The following is a 14,829-nucleotide window of genomic DNA, read 5'->3' as shown; positions in this document are numbered from 1 at the left end:
CAGAGTGTGTTGGCATAAAATTGGCAGTGACGTTTGCAAGGGAATTCAAAATTTCTTTAAGGAAGGTGTGGTTACGAAAGGACTTAACAGTAATTTCTTAAGTCTTGTCCCTAAGGTGGAGAATGCAAATAAAGTTGGTCAATTTGGACCGATCTGTATGGGTAATTTCTTTTTCAAGTTGATTTCCAAAGTTATTGGCAACACGTCTCTCAGCCATACTTCGTAAATTGATTTCACAAGAGCAGGGTGCTTTCCAGCATGGCAAGGTTATTTTTGAGAATATTGGTGTAGCCTTAGAATTAACAAATTTAATGAATGTTAAATGCAGGGGAGGTGGTGTAGCCATGAAGTTGGACATTCAGAAGGCCTTTGACACCTTAGAATGGGAATTTTTATTTGATGTCCTCCACAAGTTTGGATTCTCGGGCCTGTGGATCTCATGGATACATCAGATTATGCTCTCAACAAAAATCTTTGTCCTAATAAATGGGGGTCCAATGGGGTTTTTTGGAATGGAAAGAGGTCTAAAGCAAGGAGATCCACTCTCCCCATTATTATTTATTTTAGTTGAAGAAGTTTTGTGTCGTGGTCTCACTGCCCTTCGCAATATGGGAGGGATGAAAGCTCTTCCAGGTCCCCGACAGGTAACTACACCCACTCTCCTTCTTTATGCTGACGATCTCTTCATATTTATGACAGCAGAAATGCAGGCGGTGAAGAGGGTAATGCATTTCCTGAAGGAGTATGGCGAATATTCAGGGCAAAAAATAAACTTGGCTAAGAGCAAGGCCTTTCTAGGAAGGATCTCTGAGACACGTAGCATGTGCCTAAAATCCGAGTTGGGAATCCCAATCTGTCATTTCCCCACAAGATACCTGGGGATAGGATTGAGAAGAGGGCGTGTTACAAAAGAATTTTTCCTGCCTTTGATCGATCACTTCAAGAAAAGGCTCTCTGCATGAAAGGGACGACTACTCTCTATGGCAAGGCGGGTAGAGCTGGTTCGATCTGTCATGTGCAGCAGCCCAATTCACAACTTCTCAATCTACCTATGGCCGACTACAGCGATTGAGATCTTGGAGCGATGGGTTGGCAATTTCATTTAGTCAGGAGAATCTGAGAAGGCAAAGGCCATAATAGTCCATTGGGATAGCCTGTGCAAGCCCAAGCGAGAAGGAGGACTTGGTATTCGGCGTATGCGTAGAATATCAAGACGGCGAAGTCAGAGCTTGCTAATTTTTTAAGAGGACGACTGGTGAACATAGATGGTTCTCTTAAAAAACATGTGGGATCTTCATCGATCATGCCAGGTCTACGAAAAGTGTGGAGCTTTATTAATAATGCTGAAAGGTAGGTGGTAGGAGGTGGCACTAAAATATAGTTCTGGTATGACTGCTGGACTTGGGACCAAAGCATTGAGACACTCCTGCTACCAGAACAAATACCAACAAATTTAACTACTATGGTTTCAGACTTTTTAGAAGGGAACAAATGGACTTTTCCACAAGTGGAGTATCCAGCTCTTAAAAGTATATTAGCAGGTATTCAGGACCTGGGCATTACAAGCTCCAACCGTGAGGATGCTAGGTTGTGGGTGCATTCAAAAAATGGCATGTTCACGGTGAAGTCAGCGTGGGAGGCATTGAGATTAAAGGCTGCTCCACCACAATGGATTTGGGCAGTATGGCAACGACAGCTGCACCCTCGCACTTCTCTCTTTGGATGGCGGTTAGTGCATAATGCATTACCAACGGATGACAAAGTATGCTGCCGTGCGGTTCCCTTAGCATCCAGGTGCGAGCTATGTCGATCGGATTCTAAATCAGGTCAGCACATTTTTTTAGAATGTAATTTTACATGTCAAGTGTGGGCAGAGATCCTTTCTTTCTTTAAGGAAATTTGGAGTGGTTTCCCAGAGCTGGAACTGTTCTTCTCTTGGTAGCGAAGGAAAGCTAAAGTGGTTCCAATTCCTGAAGTCTGGAAGGTCCTACTTCTTATAACATGCCAACAAGTTTGGCTGGAGAGAAATAAGAGAAGGTTTGAGAACACTACCAGCTCACCATGGCAGATTGTGTTGAGGTGTATAAAAGGGGTTGCGGACTGGTACTCGCTTCAATGGGATACAAATCAGGTCAGTCCAGGATCTGACTTTGGCAAGGACTTTTCGAACCACAGTTGCAAAGCCTAAAACCAAGAGAATCATAGAAGTGAATTGGAGGGCGCCACCACCGGGCTGGTTCAAATTGAATGTTGATGAAGCCTCATTGGGGAACCCAGGTTCCTCTGGGGCGGGGGGGGGGATATTTAGGAATCACCTTGGTACAGTGATCAGTTGCTTTGCTACATATCAAGGAGTTGAAACAAACTACAGCGCAAAGATGGCAGCTTTCTTTATTGGCATCAAAGAAGCGCAAAAATTAAGAATTGAGAAGCTATGGGTGGAATGTAACTCCACTTCTGTAGTCACTGCAATACTCACGTCCAAGGTTCCATGGACGTTTCTTCAAGCATGGTGGTCTGCAACAAGCTTTCTTCAAGCCATTCAATGGCGAGTTACTCACTGCTTCAACGAAGGGAACATGCCTGCTGATGCCTTAGCAAAAAGGGCTGTTGTTTCAAAATTGTCATGGAACTGGAGTTCTACTCCAGGTTTCATTTCGCAATCGGTCGCATGGGAAGCAATGGGGCGGACATTTTATAGATTTAAGTGATGCTTTGAGTGGTAGCCTCTGGCTGCGCTACTATGTAATGTAACTCTCTTTATTATTTTTCTTATCAATACATTGCTGACCTTTAGCAAAAAATGGATTGATTAGAGATCCATTCCCACCTTAAAATAGGAAAGACTCATTCTGGACGAGAGAAAGAGAAGGGAAGAGTTTTGGAAGTAAAAAGGAAAGTGGGAGAGAGTAGAAAAAAAAAAGGAAAGAGAGGGGGAGGAAGAGTTTCCTTCTGGAACATGAGAGTGAGAGGGGGAAAGAGTTTCGGAAGTAAAAAAGGAAAGTGGGAGAGTAGAAAAAAAAAAAGGAAAGAGAGGGGGGGAAGAGTTTCGGAAGTAAAAGAGGAAAGTGGGAGAGAGTAGGAAAAAAAAAAAGCAAAGTAGGAGAGAGAGAGGATAGAATGAGAGATGAGAGGAATAAGGAAATTAATTTTTAATAAGTAATTCAATATTAAAAAAAATTAGAACCAAGATTTTGGGAAAAATAAAAAAGAAGGAAAAAAATATAATGGAAAAGATAAGGCAATTAAATAAGAAAGAAGGGTAAAATAGTGAAGTGAAAGTTTTGCCATGAAGCATGAGTTCATGCACTTGTAATAGTATGATGATTATTAGATAGGGAAAATGATAGGTATCAGGTAGGGGTGAAACAAGGCCGGCTTTTTAAATCCCCAGCCCAACCCCTAAGTCCTCTTAGCTCAGCCCAAGCTTAACTTGGCCCTAAGTCGGGTTAAGATATCTCAGCCTAGGCCCAACCTTGCTGTCGGGCTCAACCTGACCCTGTTTGACCCTGATTGGGCTTGGCTAGGCCGAGTTGGCACTGATTTTTGCCAAGGGCTAGGTTGGCCCTGATTTACCCCATTTTTGCGACCCTAGCTGATCCTTTTTTGTTCCATTTACGTTGTCTCATGCATTAAAAAAAATGAGAAACATGTGATTGGGTATTGGTTTTTTTATACTCAATTAACTATTAGGCTTTTGTTTGGGTTAAAAAAAACTTAGTCTAATCTTAAATTTTTTAATATTTGGAAAATTTACGTTTACCACCCTTGTAGTTTGAATCTATTACATCTACCACCCTTGAAATTTCATCTATTTCAAAAGCCTCCCTTGTATTTTGAAAAAATCTTACAACCGTACCCCTACCGGTAGATTAAAACAGTTAAGTGATGATGTCATCACCCAATTTTAATCTAAATGCCTATAATACCCTTAATAACACTTCATTCCTTATTTATCCCATTTGGAATAAAGTGATATTACTTTCTTACCCCCATTAGGGATGATGGGATGAAGCAAAGCATCATCTTCTCAAAATGTAAAAAAGAAAAAAAAAACCTGAAAAACAGAGGAGAGAAACCTCCATCACTACTGAACAAATCGAGAACCTCTGCCTCCATTCCCAACTCCGATTAATCGACGCCACCATCGCTAGCCATTCCCATCGTCGACGTCGCCATCACCATCCCTGAGGAACATCGGCCATCACCATTCCCCTCACACTGTGCATGGCCACTCTTCCTCTGTGGATTTGAACTATTCACCTACCTGAGTCAACAATCGGAGAAAATGGTCTATCCCCAGTTGTAGATGCCATGGAACATATTACTGACTAAGGTGAGAAGCCCGTCTTCCTCAATAGATGATTTACGACATGAATGCCTTCGAAGAGGCCAAGTGATTATAAGGGTATTTATGTAATATCCCTTCATATGTTCTAATATAATCCTACTTGTATTAATACCCAGGCTGTGAGGGGCAATCTAGTAATTAGCCCATCTGACCTAAACCCTAGTTTTCCTATATATACTAGCTGGAGGCAGCAGTCTGGGTATTCCAAACTAGATACTCAGGGTGTAATGCTTTAAGCAACCTTGTGCTTAAACCCTAACCCTAACAATCTTAAAGCATTAGATTAATTTTTTAGTAGATCGTCTTCGGTGTTTGTCGGTTTTTGGAATCAACGTTCGGCTTCGATGTTTGTCGAATTTTGGAATCAACGTTTGGCTTCTGGTTTTGTTGATCGATTCTGCGATCGGCTTCAGCTTTGATTCATAAGCTTTTCTTGTGATCGACTTTGTGAAGAGAGAACGTTCATCATAAGTTTTTTATTTGATCGAAAGGAAAAAGGAAGTTTTTTAAAGCTTTGATTTGATCCAAAGACAGGTTTGCAGAACACTATTTCCAAAGCTCTTATTTAACTCCTTTTGATTTGATTAGTTTTGTTTTGAAAAAAAAAAAAAACCAAAACAAAAGCAAAAGGACAAAACAGAGTACTTGATTGCTTTTTCCCATTTTCCTTTTTTTAAAGAATTGGTTCATTATTTGATTTGACAAGAAGACAAAATCAAAACTCTTATCAAATTTTGAAAAGCTTCTGTACTTTAGTTTGATTTGATAGAAAGCTTTATTAAAAAAAAAAAGTAAAAGAATAACATCTGCACGGATTTTCTCCTTTTGGTTTTGGCTGTACATAATCAAATCGGATCGGCACCAGTGTCGACATCATCGCACCAATGTCGACATCATCGCACCAGCGTCGACATCATCACTCCAGCACCGGCATCATCGCATTATCGCGATCCTTTTCTTCGCTGCTCAAATCCAGTGTTCTTCATCTCAGGTGTGATTGTTCCTTGGAGCTTTTATTTTTATTTTAATTTCTTCTTGGGCATATAAACAAATCACATCCTAATGAATAAACATGTTGTTCCAATTGAGATGATCAAATTGGAAAGCTTTAGTGGCTCTGAGTTCGGTTCTTGAAAAAGGAAGACTCAGTTTGGACTGAAGTACCTCAATATTTTCTACACTGTGGTAAATACCTTTTTTGATTGCACGGACCTAACTGAAGCCCAATGGATTAGTGATGAGGACTTTTGCAAAGACTACCTATTGAACTGCCTGTCAGATAGACTGGCAAAGAGACCTATAGTAAATATGAGACTGCAAAAGAGATTTGAGAAAACCTTGAAGCCCAATTCAAAAAAGAGGAGGACCTATCAAAGACCCATTTAGTTGATAAGTTCATGGATTTCAATTTTCAAGAAGAAAAGGAAATCACTCCACAAGCTACAGACCTTGAGAACTTGAGAACAAAACTGAACCAAGAAAATATCCCTGTTGTTGATGCATTCTTAGTGGGTGCAATTATTTTTAAGTCACCATCTACTTGGCATTCCTTTAAAACTGAGATGCATAGGAAGAAAACACAAGTGGGGCTAGATGATCTCAAACGGTTCATTAGAATCGAAGATGAGAACAGAGCCAGGAATAACTTGGACATGGTGAAACAATAACAGGCATCTGCCAATTTCGTTTCACAACCCAAGAAAAATCCTAGGCAGTCTAAGTCACCTAAGAAAGAACCCCAATAGTTGGAGGCCAAAAAAACTAACTTTAAAAAGAAGGACAAGTACCGCAACTGTGAAAAGTGGGGTTACTATGCATCTGAGTATAGGAGTCCTAAGAAAGAAAACACTAACACACCATAGAAGGAAGTTCACATGTTGGTGGATAAGATTGAGCCTACTAACTTTGTTGCCATGGTTGGCAATGGTAAGGGGTTGGCCAATACATCTTCAGATTGGTGGTTAGACTTTGGAGCAACTTGTCATGCTTGCAATAGCAAGAACCTGCTCACTGATGTTGTTCAAGTAGCAGAGACTGTCAATATTGTAAATGGAGACGTCGTGAAAGTGGTTCAACAAGGGACAGCAAACCTGGTTCTTTCATCAGGTAAAATACTTACTTTGAAAAATATTAAAATCTTTCCTGGTTTTGAAAAGAATTTAATTTCAATTAGAATTTTGCTTTATGCTGGCATGTCTATTACTTTTAGTAGTGGTAGAGTAACACTGTCTGTTAGCTCTTTTTATTTTGGATGTGCTTATAATTTGAATGGTATGTTTAGGTTGAGTTTAGCTAATGAGACAATAAACCAGGTTAACCATACTTCACTTGATCTAAAAATACTATACTGTAGGTTAGGACATGTGAACTATAGAAAAATGCTCAAACTAGCTAAAACTCATAATTTACTAGTAGACACTTCAATTAGATTTAACAGATGTGAAATGTGTGCTTAAACCAAAATAACTAGAAAATCTTTCAGAATGGTTTCTAAGAGCACTCAACTTCTTGAACTTATACATTCTAACATTTATGACTTTAAAAGCTACACAACTAGAGGAGGTCGAAGTATTTGATAACATTTATAGACGATTTTTCTAGATATTGTCATTTATACCTGTTAAAATCTAAAGATGAAGCATTTAAAAATTTTAAAAATTTCAAGAATAGGGTAGAAAATCAGTTGAACTTGAAAATTAAAAGATTTAGAAGTGATAGGGGAGAAGAATACAAATTGACAGAGTTCAAGGAATTCTGTGCCTCTGCAGGCATAATCCTTGATACTACTGCTCCTTACTCACCTCAATCAAATGGCATAGCTAAAAGAAAGAACAGGATGTTAACAGAGATGTTAAACTCCATGTTATTGGCAGCTGGCATGCCCTTTTGCTAATGAGGAGAAGCAGTGTTGACTGCAAATCACATTCTAAATAGACTACCACATTCAAAACTGACTTCTACACCTTATGAACTATGGCATAACCATCCCTGTAGATATGATACTCTTAAAGTTTGGGGTTGTATAGCTTATGTTAGGATACAAGACCCTAGGAGAACTAAGGTGGGACCTAGAACAAACACTTGTGTGTATCTAGGTTATGCAGAAGACAGTGCTGCAGATCAGTTTTTGGATCTATCAACCAATGTGGTGATAGAATCTAGGGATGCCATATTCTTTGAAGATAAATTCCTCAGAGATAAAGGCCTGACCTTGCCTAGTTTGACTGAAATGGTTACAGAATCACCTTTGAAATCTGAACCAATTGTTTTTTACATTACTCCCACAATGCTCCCTGAATTAGAACCTAGAAGAGTATCTACTAGAGATAGAGTACCCAAAGATTTTGGTGAGGATTTTGTGACCTACCATTTAGAGGCTGATCCATCCACCTATAAGGAAGCGATGAGATCTAGGGACTCACTACTATGAAAAGAAGCCATTGATGAGAAAATGAGCTCTTTAATGCAGAATGAGACCTGGCACCTTGTTGATCTGCCTAGAGGGGCCAAGATAATAGGGTGTAAGTGGGTACTGAAGAAGAAACTTAATCCAGATGGGTCTATAGCCAGGTATAAAGTACGGTTAGTAGCTAAGGACTATAAACAGGTGAGAGTGATAGATAATTTTGACATCTACTCCCCAGTCTGCCATTTGGCAACGATAAGGATTCTTCTTGCCATAGTATCTATTGAGTACTATGTTGTACATCAAATGGATGTAAAAATGATTTTCCTTAATGGAGACCTAACAGAAAAAATCTACATGAACCAACCTGAAGGATTTGTCATGAAAGGTTCTAAAAAAAGAGTTTGTAAATTAAACAAATCTCTCTATGGTCTTAAACAAGCACCTAAATTGTGGCATGAGAAGTTTAACAAGACAGTAAAGAGCCTTGGTTTTCAAACTAGCAACTCAGATAAGTGCCTTTATTTTTTGTCTGAGTCAAACAAGGTCGTAATTATTTATTTATATGTAGACGACATGTTGATTCTAGGTTCTGATCTCTCTATAGTGAGTGACATTAAAGAAACCTTGTCCAAAGAATTCGACATGAAAGATCTTGGTGTGGTAGACACCATTCTTGGGATGAGAGTAAGCTTCACTGAGCAAGGGATCACCCTTAGTCAGTCTCATTACATTGAGAAGCTACTTTCTAGTTGGGAATACAGTGATTGTAAACCGATTGAGACACCCTATGACTATAACAAACGGTTGAAACCTAACACAGGTGACACCATGAATCAGTTAAATTATTCTAAACTGATTGGTAGTCTCATGTATGCAATGAGTTGCACTAGGCAAGACATAGTCTTTATAGTAGGCATGCTGAGTCGTTTCACTAGTAATCCTGAAAAAGAGCATTGGGATGCCCTATTGAGGCTGATGAGATACCTTAAGGGTACTCAAGGTTATGCTCTATGTTATACTGGACATCCTCCAACTTTGGAAGGATATTCTGATGCATCTTGGTGCTCAGATTTGGGAGATAGCAGATCCACCAGTGGTTATGTATTTACACTAGGAGGAGCAGCTGTAGCATGGAAATCCAAGAGACAGACTAGTATTGCTCTGTCATCTATGGAATCAAAACTTTATGCTCTAGCTTCTGAGGGAGATGAAGCAGAGTGGATAAAGGATCTGATCATGGATATTCCATTAAGGAGTTTTAAGTTAAACTCTATATCTATATTCTGTGATAATCAAGCAACAAAGACGATTGTGAATAATTCACTCTTTAATGGTAAGAGGAGACACATCAGGCTAAAACAGGCCATGCTGAATTACAGAACAGAACAAGGGATTATCACTTTGATTGATGTGAGATTGAAAGATAATACGGCAGATGCCCTTACAAAGGGATTGAACAAAGATCGAACATTCAAAACTACGGGGGAGATGGGGTTAAAGACCATTTAATTAGATCTTAACCTAACCCAGTATTATTTTGAATTATTCGAATCTCATCTAGCCTTGGAAAGCATTCGAGACAGTTTACATGTTTCAGATAACTTAGTTAGGTTACTAAGTATGGGGGTTTGTGAAACCATTCCAAACTTGATGGTGTAGCAGATTTTCATGTGAAGTTTTCTTATTTTGTTATTCCACAAAGGAATATGGAAATTGTTGGATATGTTTCAATGATATTGTGCTAGTCTTTATGTCATTCCAAATTTGATGACATGTCTTTCGTAGTATGGTGTACCATTCTAAATTTGATGATACAACATAAATCTATGACTGATATGACGAACATAGTATTCCAAATAGAAACATGGTATGGTCCTTGTGATAGAGACTATATAAGATCGAGTTCTTGTAAAGAAACTTGATGATGATGCTTATTATATTTTATTTACCTTCAGCCATATATGAAATGTACTAAGTTCTTATTGTTGAACTAGATACTATTATGAAAATGATTGAATTCATATTATCTTATGAAATTCATATTTGACAAATTATAGAGAATGGCAAAGATGGAGGAGAACGGTTGAATCTGGATCTCGATGAGGATGACTTACTTGATGAGTAAAGTCACATGGATTGCAAGGACTTTTTCCTTTTGATTATTTTTCTTGGTTTAGCCACTTGCATGTGGAACTTCGGATTTATTGTTGGGTTTAGTTGTGATCTAAAACCCTAGTTTTATTTCTTGAAGTTTACTTATTGCTTATTTGATTTATTGGATTATTGATATTCAACTTATTCAATTTATATTGATTCAATTACTGATTGAACAATGGTTTCTATATATATGTGTGGTGGATATATGTAGAACATAGGAGGAGATTATAAGGGTATTTATGTAATATCCCTTCATATGTTCTAATATAATCCTACTTGTATTAATGCCCAGGCTGTGAGGGGCAATTTAGTAATTAACCCATCTGACCTAAACCCTAGTTTCCCTATATATACTAGCTAGAGGCAGCAGTCTGGTTGTTCCAAACTAGATACTCAGGGTGTAATGTTTTAAGCAACCTTGTGCTTAAACCCTAACCCTAACAGTGATTACAATCCTTCTCTTGCTGCAGCACTTAGGCCAAGTCAACCCAATCCCAATCTAAACCTAGCTGTCGTTAGATTAACACCAGGTTCTGCTGTTGGACTCGAGGGTCCTGATTGCATCTTTGTGGGTGGGCTTTCATACTATTTCACAGAAGTACAGATACGAAAACTTCTAGAATCATTTAGACCTCTTCCTGGTTTTGATCTTGTCAAGGACAGGGAAACAGGGAACTCAAAAGGCTATGAGGCTATGCTTTTTGTGTGTATAAAGATCTGTCAGTGACTAACATTGCTTGCACAGCTCTCAATGGAATAAATATGGGTGATAAAACTCTCACTATTAGACACATAAACCAGGGAGCTTCGCAGCCCAAACCTGAGCAGTAGAGTATAATATTGCAGGCGCAGCAGCAGGTAGCATTGCAGGTAAGGAACAATTGCCTTTCACATATATCCATTATTATGGATGGTAAAAGCCTCCTTAATTCTTCATGTTGGTTATAATACCATGCTGGTTTCCTTTAACTTTTTGCAGAAACTGCATTTAAAAACCTCTACTGTAAGCCTCCAGTCTTTGGGATCATTAATGAGTGCTTTAACTTTGGCAGAGACTTGTTTTTCAAGGTGGTGCACTACCTACCAAGGTTATAAGCTTAACAGAGGTAGTCAATCCAAATATACTGAAGGATGATGATGAGTATCAAGATATAATGGAAGACATGAGAACAAAAGGCAGAAAATATGGTGAATTCTCATGATTCTGATCTCTTCTTTCTTTATATATTTTGTTAAAATCATTTCATAGTTATTAATCTTCTCTCTCTCTCTCTCTCTCTCTGTCTCTCTCTCTCTCTCTCTCTCTCTCTCTCTCTCTCTTCCAAAATCCAAATTAATTAAGAAACGTGAGAGGTCTCAACTCGTCAGTCGCCATTGAAGAAAAAAAAAAGAAGATTCTTAGGGGCCTGCAAGATTCTAAAGAAAGTGATTTTATGAGTTCTAGAATGGAACTAAAGGAAGCTCGGGTCCTCTTCACTCATCATGGTCGTGTGTACATACAAAGAGAGAGAGAGAGAGAGAGAGATGATATTGCGATGGAGCTCAAAAGCAAAGAAGTTTAGCAGAAGCAGTGAAGAAGAAGAAGAAGTTACCTGCAGCAGCAGGTGGTCATCGCCAGAGCAGGAGGTGGTCGCCTTGCTGGAGCAGTAGGTGCTCCCAAAGTTTTCCTTTCTCGATCTAGGTGGGTATGCAACGATACCAAGGGTTGGGTGGGGTACTTTATTAATAACAAATAGGGAAGGGCAAAACTATCTTTTCAAATTAAAACTAACAGAGTTAGCACTCAAGGGTACGGACATAATTTAGAAAATTTCAAGGGTGGTAGATGTAATAGATTCAAACTACAGGGATGGTGAACATAAATTTGCCTAAATATTTTTGTTCAATATTGGTAAACCAATAGATAATTAGATACTAAACAAAAATTGTAATATGTAAACACTAAATTGTAAAGCATAACCTAACACAGGGCCGGGCTCAGCCCAAGGCCTCAACCCTGGCCCAATTTGACTCTAACCCCGGACCTAAAAATTCCAACCTTAACCCGCCCTCAAGGTTGAAAAATCCAGCCCAAGCCCTGTATGGGCTCAGGGCTGGCTCGAGCCAACAGGGCAAAACTTATTAGACAAACAACGCCCAGAAATGGAATTTGCAGAAGAAAACGAAAAGGAAGAGAAGAACCAACACAAAACACAGAGATTTTGCATGGTTCACCCCCAAAAAGGTAGGCTACATCCACGACCGGCGATAAAACTGTTTCACTATTCTCTAAAGCAATTTACAAAACCCTCAAATCTCATATTAACCCTCTCAATGAGATAAGGACACTTTATAGAAAAACCCTAACCTAGAAAATGATAGAAATGCCCCTAGAAACCCAAAAAATGACCACCCAGTCAGGGTCGGACCAAAATTGAATATATGTCGAAATACATATTGATTTGAAGGTCTCGACAAGCTCTACAGGAATTAGCACCTATGGCGCTATCATATGCACTTTTAGGCCTTTTCCAAACGTTTCAAAGCCGAAACGATCCTCCAAAGACCACTCACTGCACTTTCTGAACTAAGATCAGGCTTCACCAATAACAATCTCCCACTTGAAGACTGATATCAACACTTCAAAGACAAATAAACCCAATTGTATCGCCCGCACACCAACCAATCATCCATGAAGATCGATTAAAGTTGAGCGAAGCCTCAACTTCTCCCTGTCAATTTTCTTGGTTAACATATCTGCAGGATTCTTGCTGCTATCAATCTTGTCAAGCTTCAGCAGCCCAAAACTGAGCAAATGAATTGGTACCTCAACTGAATGTGCTTTGTTCTTGAATGAAAGGCTGAGTTCCTTGCAAGGTGAATAGCACTCTGACTATGACTCCATAACTTATTCTCTTGCACTCTACCCAACTCCTCCATGAACATCTGAAGCCAAATCATCTCTTTGCTAGCTTCAGTTACAACAACATACTTTACCTCTTTGGTTGAAAAAGCAACCACCTTCTGTAGCTTTGAAATCCAACTGACTGTTGTTCCCCCTATAGTGAAAACATATCTTGTAGTACTCCTTCTACCATCTCTATCTCCTGAATAATCTGAGTCAACAAAGCCTTGTACATCAACGTTAGTACCACCAAAACATAAACAATAACTGAATATACCTCTTAGGTACCTAAGTATCCATTGAATTGTTTTCCAATGCTCCTTTCCTGGGTTCTGTAAGAACCTACTAACAACTCCCATTACATGTGCAATGTCCGATCTTGTGCTCACCATCGCATACATCAAGCTCCCAACTACTGAAGAGTATGGCCCATTTGCCATGAACTTCTTATCCCCCTCTGTAAAAGGATACAAATCCTTTGAAAGCTTGAAATGAGCTGCCAATGGAGTAGCAAATGGCTTTGCTTTGTCCATATTGAATCTCTTCAATACCTTCTCCACATATCATTCTTAGGATAACCACAACTTCTTCTGTTTTCTATCTTTCCTTATCTGCATGCCAAGAATTTGCTTTGGTTCACCCAAATCCTTCATGTCAAACATCTTGGATAGGTTATTCTTGAGTTCACTAATTCTTTTTATATTAGATCCTGCAACCAACATATCATCTACATACAATGCAAGAATTAAAAAATCTCTATTTTCAAAATTTTGAAAATAAACACTGTGGTTAGACTGACATCTTGCAAATTTTGTATCCTGCATAAACTTGTCAAATTTTAAGTACCACCGCCTTGGAACTTGCTCGAGGCCATATAAGCTCCTATTCAGTTTGCAAACCAACTTCTCCTTGCTCTTCATTTCAAATCTTTCAGGTTGATGCATGTAAATCTCTTCATCCAAGTCTCCATGGAGAAATTCAGTTTTAAAATCTAATTGTTCAAGATGTAAATCATCTACAGCTACTATACTCAACATATTGCGGATTGAAGTCATCTTAACAACAAGAGAAAAGATTTCTTGAAAATCAATACCTTTCTTTTGTGCAAACCCCTTTACTACAAGCCTTGCCTTATACCTTTTTGTTCCTCCAGCTTCATCTTTCATTCTGTACACCCATTTAGTGTACAATGCTTTCTTTCTAGCTGGCAGCTTTACCAAATTCCAAGTTTTGTTTTTCTTCAATGAATCCAACTCCTCATTCATAGCTTGCTCCCGCTTGACTCTGGATTTATCCTGCATTGCCTCATGAAAACATTCTGGCTCACTAGAATCAGTATACAAAATAAAATTTAAGGATGGAGAATATCTGTTGGGAGGTCTAATGGTCCTTACAGATCTTCTTAGAATAGGAGTTTCTGGTTCCTGCTCTTGAAGATCATCATCATCATCAATTCTGCTCCCAGACTCACCATCTGAGTTTTTAGATTCACCATCTGAATTTCCAAATTCATCATCCAAGTTTTCTGAAATTCCTTACACATTAGGTGTGGTCTCACCTATAGTCTCATCAAATTTAAAGAACTCTGTTTCTCTTTTCCCTTCTGTTGTTGCCTATCCTTGTACATGCGATTCTCATTAAATATAACATTTCTACTCTTGATGATTTTGTTATGTTCATAATTTCATAAATGATAGCCAAAAACGTCTCCACCATATCCAATAAAAGCACATTTAACAGATTTAGAATATAATTTTTGTCTATTTTCTTTATCAACAAGAGCATAAGCAATGCAGCCAAAAGTTTTCAAAAAAGAGTAGTTTACTTGCTTTCATGTCCATGCCTCCTCGAGAATCCCTCCATACAAAGCACTAGATGGACTATGGTTTATCAAGAGAACTGCAGTGCTGCTGTTCAAAATTGTAATGGTAGTCTAGGATGGATTCTCATGCTCCTTGCATGTTCCAAGATGGTCCTATTCATTTTTTCTGCAATTCCATTTTCTTGTGGTGTCCTTGGTACTGTTTC

Source organism: Telopea speciosissima, chromosome 10 (genome assembly GCF_018873765.1).
Source record: "Telopea speciosissima isolate NSW1024214 ecotype Mountain lineage chromosome 10, Tspe_v1, whole genome shotgun sequence".
Lineage (NCBI taxonomy): Eukaryota > Viridiplantae > Streptophyta > Magnoliopsida > Proteales > Proteaceae > Telopea > Telopea speciosissima.
The sequence above is the reverse complement of the archived record's forward strand: the minus strand, read 5'-3'. Positions refer to the sequence as shown.